The sequence below is a fragment of the Rhinolophus ferrumequinum genome, chromosome 15, assembly GCF_004115265.2.
Source record: "Rhinolophus ferrumequinum isolate MPI-CBG mRhiFer1 chromosome 15, mRhiFer1_v1.p, whole genome shotgun sequence".
In the NCBI taxonomy this organism is placed as follows: Eukaryota; Metazoa; Chordata; class Mammalia; order Chiroptera; family Rhinolophidae; genus Rhinolophus; species Rhinolophus ferrumequinum.
In genome coordinates this window covers 18,515,067-18,525,241 of record NC_046298.1, presented here as the reverse complement: position 1 = coordinate 18,525,241, position 10,175 = coordinate 18,515,067, and positions in this window count along the sequence as shown.

The following is a 10,175-nucleotide window of genomic DNA, read 5'->3' as shown; positions in this document are numbered from 1 at the left end:
GCATATCAAAGCAATGTCCTTGACTGAGTATGAAAGAGGTGAGTCAGTGTTTGGGAGAAAACAATAACTAGGCTGGTTGGGAAGGGAATTGATTGCAGGATAAAATCATGCGAAATCCTTCCTATGATTATAGTTATATTAAAATATTAGTACAATATGTATTGAAATTCAATTTGGAACAGAATGAAAATCTTGGGAAAGGGGTCCTAGAAAATTTCCAACAAACATTCCAGGTTGATTCTCTTGATTTGCCTGTGCCGAGGTCTATTCCCTTTCCCTGTGCTGGGGCCCCTTTGCCACATCATTCTTTCCTGGAGACATTCTAGTAGGATCAAAAGATAACTATGTCAGAAAGAAGAATAATCTCAAGAAAATGGGTCTTTGGTGCTGGGAGAGTCAGAAAAATTTCAGAAAGGGGCGACAACATCCCAGAAATGTGGTTGTATGCAGAATTCTGATTTTGCTTAAGCTTTACCAAACAATATTATTAACTAACATTTTAACAAGTCTTTCCATCTGCCAAGTTCAATGCTAAGCAACTTAATAATGCATTAAATACGAACTAGAGGCTATCCCCATTTTATAGATGAGAAAACTAGGGCTTAGAGATCCCACAGCTAAGAACTAGACTCCACAGTCCATGGATTTGACCATCCTGCTATGCTGCCCTGATTTCTTCTTCCTTATTTGTGTTTGCCTATTATTTTTCACATGTTATGTTTGCTGACTTGTTGGCTCCTCACTCCTCCAAAACCTAGAAGTTTCTTAAAGTGCGAAGATCAAGTCTACTTCATCTTTTGACCCCCTTACGCCAGCACCTGACAGAGACTACCACATAGTGAGTGCTTAATACATGGGAGCTAGACGGAGCTCTGTGACACAACAATCATTCACTTTATACATTTATACCCAACTACCCTTGCAGATATTCAACCTCTTCCAAATAACAAGTAGATAAAGTGAGTCCTCTCATTTTACATTGTGCCATGATCAAGGGTGAGGGTCTTGGAGCCAGTCATAGGTTTGAATCCTGCTTCAACCATGTATTAGCTGTGTAAGCTTGTACCAATGTTAAAAGAAAAAAATGAATTTCACAATTTATAAAGGGTTATCCGTGAAAAGAGAACTGCTGTTGGGGCATGAAGTAGATGGAATAGTTTATGATTCAGACGCTTAAATATATAAATATTAAATGCTTACATATATACGTTAAATATATACTTTATAAAAGCGGCAGGTGGGTGAGTTTTCAGAGGAGCCCAGGGTCTCCCTCACTGGAGTAGCCAGAAGCCTGCTGACCCGCTTAGGTCCCTCCTATTCAGAAAGACCAAGCAGCAAAATGGGGACTTGTGGTTAAATGTTAACTTGTGTTTATTTCTCTACAACTGCCTGCTGTTTAATTTGGCCATCCCAGTAAAGATTCTTTCGTAAGCCTGTGTGTAATTTCTAAACACCAGACCTACGACATTTACACACATGCTAAAAATTTATAGAGTGGGAGAGTTCTCCTTTTTCTCCATCAGCAAATTGAATAAATACCAACATCCTTCTCTCCTCCCCCCAAAAAGTATTCTTTGATCTACACTAAAGATAAATGGGTAATAATTCATCCTGATCAGCTAAGGATTGTAAAGCAGATTCTTTGATAAGCCAATTAATTTCAGAGGGCACTGGGGCTTGTTTCTTCCTGATGCTGACTTAGATTCTTAAAGCCATAGAATTTTAGAGCTGGAAAAAGACCTTTTAAAATTTCTCATCAAAAAGTCTGATTTTAATGAATAAGAAAATGGAGCTCCAGAGAAGTAAAAGGCAGTTTAGACTCATGTAGAGATGTTAATAAAGAAAGAGCTTACAGGAAATGTTTTGTCACAACAATTCCTACAGCATTTTAAGCTTTCTGTGGTATTGCTTTTTGTTTCCTTTGTAATCTGGTGATCCAAGTACAGTGTTTGGGCCTGGAATTGGCAATCTGTGGACGCTTAAGCGTCAACTTTGTTGACGTCAGAAATATTTGAGAATCACTGCTGCCCCCTGCTGGAAATTTAGAATCTCACAGGCTCTCAAGGTTCTAGGGAACTTTTTTTAACAGTCAAAACAATTATAAAAGTAATGTTTTCTTAGGTTAAAAAGTTTAAACAGCATAAAAGGGAATAAAGAGAAAAGCATAATTTTTCCCCTTTAAATCATACTTCCCAGTGATAACTGTTGTTAACTTTTTGAATTTTCTTCCAGTTTTTTCTACTTATGTACACATGTATATGTCTCTCTCTCTCTCTCTCTCTCTCTCTCTCTATATATATATATATATATATATATATATATATATATTTATATACACAAATAGGACAATTATATATGCACTGTTTTGTAACTTGTTTTTCTCTTTTTCCTTATTGATTTTGAATAGGTAATACATTCAAAAGCTTTCTTTCTTTCTTTTTTTTTTATAAATATGTCTTGAGCATCTTTTCAAAGCAGTCGGTATTTACAAATCTTGTTCCTTTTGATGTGATGGATAATATTGCATTGCTTGGGTGTATCATAAATTATTCATCCAGTCCTCCTTTGAGGGACTGAAATGTAAATCTATAGAAGAGTAGGGACTTAATTTATTATTTTGTTGTTGGTACTCCCTGCTGTGTCTGATAATAGGAATACAGGCATAACTTGTTCTATGGCAGTTCCCTTTATTGCTCTTCACAGATGCTGTATTTTTTACAAACTGAAGGCGAGACCCTCCATAAGCAAAAGGATTACGACTCTCTTCATTGCCATACTCACTTTATTTGCAGTGGTCTGAAACCAAACCCGCAATATCTCTGAGCTATGCCTGTCATGCTTAACAAAATGTTTACTGAATGAACGGACATTTTCCTAGTTTCAAATATTTCTCTGTTTCAAAAACGCTGCCTTGAATATCTTTGTGCCTATATTTTGGGGCATAGGATGAAGTCTAGGAAGATGTGTAGGTTCAAAGGCATGTGAATTTTGTTTTGATTAAGTTCTGCCAAATTGGTACTTTTGAAGAAGAATGGACCCAGGTGCTGTTGTTTTTTTCAATTTTATTGTTCCCATAGCTGACTAGGCATCAAAACCAGAATCCCCCGGAGAGTTCATTGAAAATAGCTCCTCTCTGCACATCTCTTCTCTGTTCTGATTCAATGGGAGGGAGGGGGAATCTGCATGCCCACCCCTGCGATTCCCATTCACTCTCCGGTCTGGATATGGCCACTTAATCTACCTATTTCTTGCTACACTGCAGCAAATGGGAATGTGCTCCTAAATCCTAACCTTGATGTGGTCACTCATTTGTTATTCACCCGATGCTTATCAAGTGCCTACTATGCGTGCTCTCTCCCCCAGAGGCAAGATTGTACAGAAGGTGAGGTATGGATTTCACCACTCCTGTGGATGGTATGGTGCTGGGGGCGAGTGGGTGAGTTTGTTGGTGTGCATGCGTTGGCCGGTAGCTGGGGTTTGGGGAGGGAGCCATGTGTGGGTGTAACTCAGGAATCCTGCAGCACTACAGTGGCAGGAATTTTAAAAAGACCCAGCCCTGCCCTCCATGACATGTATATGTGTCCAACAAACAAGGAGCCAGCACAATTCTAGGTCCTCTTAAGCAACTGCTACTGGGGATCGCCACAAGCCAACATGTGGGGCGCAGCACAGTCCTTTCCTTCTGGACCTTAGTAATCCAGGTAAAATATGAAGTAAATGAAACCCATGTGGGAAATGCGCCATGGACAGCCAACAGATCACAATCGTAAAAGCAGATGACAGATTTCTCCCGTCATTCATGACCCACCCAGATGTCACATCCTCTGGCAGTTCCACCCCCAAAGCAGGTGGTGTTTCTATGTATTCCACAGCACTTGAAATATAACAACAGAAAAAACAGAACACACACAAAAAAAGCTACTGCTGCTCCCTGAGGCTTATTATGTCAGAGCCTCTAGCCGCTTTACTGTATGACCCCATTTTATTCTCCCAGCATTGCAGGGAACTCAGAGAAGTTAAATAACTAGATAAAGACCACACAATTTGTTTAGGAGAGTTGCACATTCCAACAAAATAATTTTGAAAAATTGTGTATACCTAGAAACAGACACACATGTCTACGGCCAGATAATTTATAACAAAAGAGTGGAAGACAATCTTTTTAATAAACGGTGCTGTGATAGCTGGATACCCATATGGGGAAAAAATGAAATTGGACCCTACTTCATGCCATATACAAATCAAATCCAGATGAATAAAAGAGTTAAAATGTAAAATACACGCGCACACGTGCACGCGCATACACACACACACACACACACACACACATACAGGCAAAAATCTACAGCTTTTTAGGAGATAATATATGAAAATATCTTCATGGCTTATGAATAGGAAAGGATTTATTAGACAAGCCTTTAACACCACTCACAATAAAGGAAAAGAATGATAGATTCAATTATACTGAAGTTGCACACTTTGGTTCATAAATATACTCCATAAAGAGTATAACAGATAAACCAGAGAGTGAGAGAAGATATTTGCAACAAATATAAATAACAATATGCTCATCAGATTGTTGCAATATTAGGCTAAGGCAGCAGTGTTAAATGGCACAAATACTTTGGAAAACTGTTTGGCATTCTTTTGTACGTGTGTTATATTTCACAATAAAAAGGAAAAGAAAAGAAACCACTGCCTAATAATGTGTATCCCCTTGTACATTTTAAAGTTGACATCTAACAGTTTTCACCTTATAGTAGTCCTTCCTTATCTGCAGGGGTTACATTCTAAGATTCCCAGTGGAGGCCTGAAACCGTGGATTATACCAAACCCATGGACAGCCAACAGATCAAATATATATACTATGTTTTCTATATGTACCTACCTATGATAAAGTTTAATTTATAAATTAGACACAGTAAGATATTAACAATAATAAAAATAGAATAATTATAACAATATACTATAATAAAAGTTATGTAGATGTGGTCACTCTCTCTCTCAAAATATCTTATTGTACTTATACTCACCTTTCACTTAAAGGAAGCACTTTATAGCTTCTCTTTGGCACATCTGAATTGCCAGCAACAGTACTCTTGTGCTATGGGACCATTATTAAGGAAAATAAGGATTATTTGAACACAAGCACGGTGATACCACAACAGTAGATCTGATAATCAAGATGGCTACTGACTAAGTGACTAATGGGTGGGTAGTGGATACAGTGTGGAGACGCTGGACAAAGGAATGATTCAGATCCCAGGAGGGATGGAGCAGGACGGCTCAAGATTTCATTGCACTATTCAGAATGGCGTGCAATTTAAAACTTATGACTTGTTTATTTCTGTAATTTCCATTTAGTATTTTTGGACTGCGGTTAACTGAAAGCCCGAAAAGCAAAACCACAGATAAGGTGGGGGTGGCTGTATTCACTTTTTTTTTCACTTGAACAAGAATGCTCATAGCAGCCTTATTTGTAATTGCCCCAAACTGGAAACAGCCCAAATATCAATGGAGAATGGATACAAAAATTGTGGATTTTTATACAATCTAACTCTACTCAGCAATAAAAAAGGATGACATGAATAAATCTCAAAAACTTTGTTATGCAAATAAATCAGACACAAAAAGTACCTACTATACAATTCTGTTTATATGAAATTCAAGAACAGACAAAACTAAGATGTTCAAAACCCAAACAGTGGTTGGGAGATGGTGATTGATTTGAAAATGGCATAAGGGAACCTTCTCGGGTGATTTGTGATGAATTTAACTAGATGTAAAAGATGTCATTTCTGGCACATTACATTAAAAAATAAAACTGTTATATAACTGTCCTAAATAAATCTAATGAAATATAAATACCATAATGAGTTGACATCTACTATTATCCATTTAAAAATAAAAAGGTACGGACAAGCCCTTCTTGAACACTTACACATTTTAAGTCATTTTTTTTCTCCTTGAAATCCATGTCTCCTACCAAATACTACTCTAACGTAATATATTTTTATGTTTGAAAGTCCCTTCTTCATCACCCTATTAGTTTGCAACAATATATGACTTTTAAAATCTTAAAATACATAGTATGACCATAAGGCTGTAAATATCAACAATTTTCTTTGGGCTTAAGTTAGCATTACAATTGTTAGTTATATACCATATTTCCCCAAAAATAAGACCTAGCCGCACCATCAGCTCTAATGCGTCTTTTGGAGCAAAAATTAATATAAGATCCGGTCTTATTTTAATATAAGATGGGGTATAATATAATATAATATAATACCGGGTCTTATATTAATTTTTGCTCCAAAAGATGCATTAGAGTTGATGGTCCGGCTAGGTCTTATTTTCAGGGAAACATGGTACGAATAATATCAATCAAAGTAGCATAAAATTATTTCCTTTGACATTCTCCACTTACTGAAATGAATGAAGGAGTAGTTAATGGGACATTGGTCTTTTGGATTATGCCTTTATTTGCATCCGAACTCGGTTTCTCCCGTCATAATACACACCACAGTAAGACTCAGATGGTCTGCCTTATCTTTTGCAAAGTGGGAGAGAGATAATTGCACTAGGGAAACTGGCAGGATCTCTGACATTGGCATGTTCCCAGGCAGATTCATTTTGAGAAAGATAACACATGAAGCTTGATTCCCCCTTAAAAAGGCTTCATGTCCAGGGATATGTGTAATTCCAGTTTGAAGACGTCCAGTTTAGAGTACTGTGGATATGGAATTCTAACCCAGATATGTCGGACTCCTAGCCTAGATTCTTTAAACTGTCCGATACAATCCTAATGTATTCCTTATCACTTTGGCTTGGAAAGACTATTCTAGGTGTATTTATTTGAAAGCCGGGGAGAAGGGCAATAGAAGTAATACATAACCATAGCTCAAAATCAAAATATAGTGTCATTATTTTTACATGTTGGTCCTCCATCTAGACCTTAAACTCCTTGAAGGCAATATCAGTGTTTCACCTATAATATATTTGTGCTTCTAGAATCTACAGAGCTTTGATTCATCAAGTAGGACCTCAACAAAGGTAGAGCAAAATGCTCATGAAAGACAAGACCATTTTTGAGTCTCTGACCTGCATAGGTAAGGGAACCAGCTTTGGAGAAGTGAAGCCAAAGCTTTGGAGTTTAAGTCTCCCATTATTTCCCACAGTCCCTTCCTCCACTCTTCACTACAGACAACTGACGTTTTCTGAAGCTAACATCCAACACTTGGTGCACTTGGCTTCAACAAGACAATGCCCTCGCTTAACCTTCCAATCAGATTGTCTCCTGCTCTCACCTCAAAGACCTCCTCTATAGAATTTCTGTAACTCTCGCTGCTGATCACAGAGAATTTTCACTTGGGGGATTTGAGAGGGACCAGCTAAGGTGTGTGTGAGACACAAACGTTCCATGTGCTGAATCAAAAAACCTGAGGAACCTCCAGTCCTTCTTCCTCCCAAAAGTGCCAGAACAGTGTTTCCTAGACTTCCAGCACTCACGTGTCACCTTCATGATTTTTGGTATATTTACAGGCCACCTATGCTTACATCACACTTTTCTTTATATAACTCTTTTTTAACCTAAGTACTTACTTAAGCTTTGTCCTGGGCAATAATATCCAGGTAATAACAGGCTTGATTGATATATACATATTTCAAATGCATGTCTTTAAAAGTTGGTTGTTATTAATATTTTTAAAATGTTAGTTGGTGCACCATGTAAGTTAATTCATGTAACATATGACAGGAAATGCTCTGTCCTAGACAGGAAGTTGTTAGACTCTGGTGATCTCTACTCTCTTCTATGAGTCAGATATTATGCTAAAGCTTCAAAAAGGATAACATTTATTGGAGACTTTTCCCACTACTTATTACAGAAAATTAGAAAAACATAGAAAAGTCTAAGGAAGAAAAATTTTAAATCTCTTGTCATTCTATCTAGGTTAATATCAAACACATCTGGATCTAAACTTTGATTCAGACATGTATTTATCGTGACATCTTCGGCAAGTCACTTAACCTCCTGGACCCTCAGGTTATTCATCTGTGAAATTGAGACAATAAAACCTCTTTTGTAGGATTCTAGTGAAGATTAAATGAAATAACAAAGGTACACTGCTGTGAGCAGCCAACTGATGACTGGCAACGGACTGCGGGGCGGGGCGAGCCGGCCTGCAAGGCTCATAATACCAGCATGGGCCAGGGAGCTGTGTCCTACACAACTAGACTGAGAAACAACGGCTTGAACCGGCGTTGGGGGGAGGTGAAAAAAAGGGGGAAAAAAACAAATGTAAAGCACCCTAGCATAGTGATAAAAAGTAAATGTTCAAAAAATTTTTATATGATTATTATTTCCATAAATTTGTGGTCACATTATATGTTTGTCCTTTTTTTTTACCTAATTATATCTTGAGCATTAAATAATCTTTGGATATGTAATTATGTACTTGTTTGTTTATTTTTATGAGGGCATAATTTTTATCACAAAATAAAATTCCTTACTGTGAATACACCATGGCTTATTTAATAATTTTATTGTCAGATCTTTTCCATTCTAATTTTTTGTATTTTACAAGTAACGCTGTGATAAAAATCCTTGTACTTAAATCTTGGTGCTCGTTTATGCTTATTTCCATAGGACAAATATCTTAAAAATGGAATTTTTATGTCTCTTGCTATTTGTTTTGTTTTGTTTCTGAGTTGCTCTCTGGAAATGTTTTACAGATTTATACTCTCACTAGCACAGGCTGAAAGTGCCTGTTTCACAGCACTCTCCCTGATACTGGGTATTATTATTTTTTGAAAACTTGCCAATTCAATTGACATGTGTCAGGCTTTGTTTACAGGTCTTATTTCATTTCATCATAATTTGTCCATTTGATAGTCTTTCCCATTTAGCAGATGGGGAAAACTCCTAAAGGTTAAGTTCTTACCTAAGCCGGGAAGTTGTTAGGCCAGGATAAACCTTTTGGTCTTCAACAAGCTGACCATGGTTTTTCCCCTATACCACACTGCCTCCTGCTGGTGCTCAGGGACAGGGCATGAAACATTGAAATTCCTCAAAACAGATTCCTTAGGTAAGAGTTGGGTATTTGTGGTAAGGAAGAGTGATGTTGGAACAATCATATATGATGGTGGATCTTTGAAAAAATGGGGAGAAAACTCATCAGGCTTTACACTTAATATTTATGTACTTCATGAAAGTTATACCTTTAAAAAAGTAGAATTTTAATGGAGAAGAAAATAAAAGACTTTTAGGGCAGGCACTGGATGAGTTAATAAAAATAGCTTACACTTACTGAGTCCTTATGATGAGCCAAGCCCTGTACTAAGGGCATTGGAAATAGTAATTAATTTCATTTTCATATAATCCCCATGAGGTACCGCTATTATTTGTGCTTGACAGTTGAGGAACAGAGGCACAGAGATGGTGAAGTAACTTGCTCAAGGTTATACAGCTAGCAAGTGGAAGAGTCAGGATTTGAGGCAGGTAATGGCTCCTTGTTAAGGCAGGCAAGCTGGGATTGCAAAGCAGCCACAATCACCAAAGACTTGTCAGACTGAGAGGCCTCTACCTCTACTCTGGAATGTCCACCACATGGAGATTTTGTCAGACCAGGATATTGTACAGAATAAGGTCCATGTCTAATTAATTCAAGTGTCCAGCATGTGATTTCACACTTTCAGTGGTGCTGCCACTTGCCCTCCTGTGTTGTCCTTTAGTGGCCCTAATGTAGTTCTTTGCTGGTTCTAGTCCAGTGGGGATGGTAGGACAACCTTTGAAGATAGACCAGTTACCGGGCCTCTCAGGGAGGGGGCACGCCCACACACCAGAACTGAGATTTCTCTATTTGGCCCAGGTACTGGGCAGTGAATTCCAAGCGCATCAGAGATACCTCTAGACGACTCACACCCTATGTCCCCACTTCCTTCTTATACTCACTCCACACCCACCCAGTCTGCTGGAAATGCCCCTTACTACCTCACTCCCCTGCCTGTGGAAGATATGGGCAACGATGCACCCAGTGAAGGAGTGGGGAATGGACTCTCCAAGGTCAGTGTGGCAAACCCATCACAGAAATTCAAAGAAGAAAGTAAGGAATGTGTCCAGCAAGATGGAGGTTGGGAGTGGATTTAGAACTGGGGTTGGACAAGAAAGCACCTGG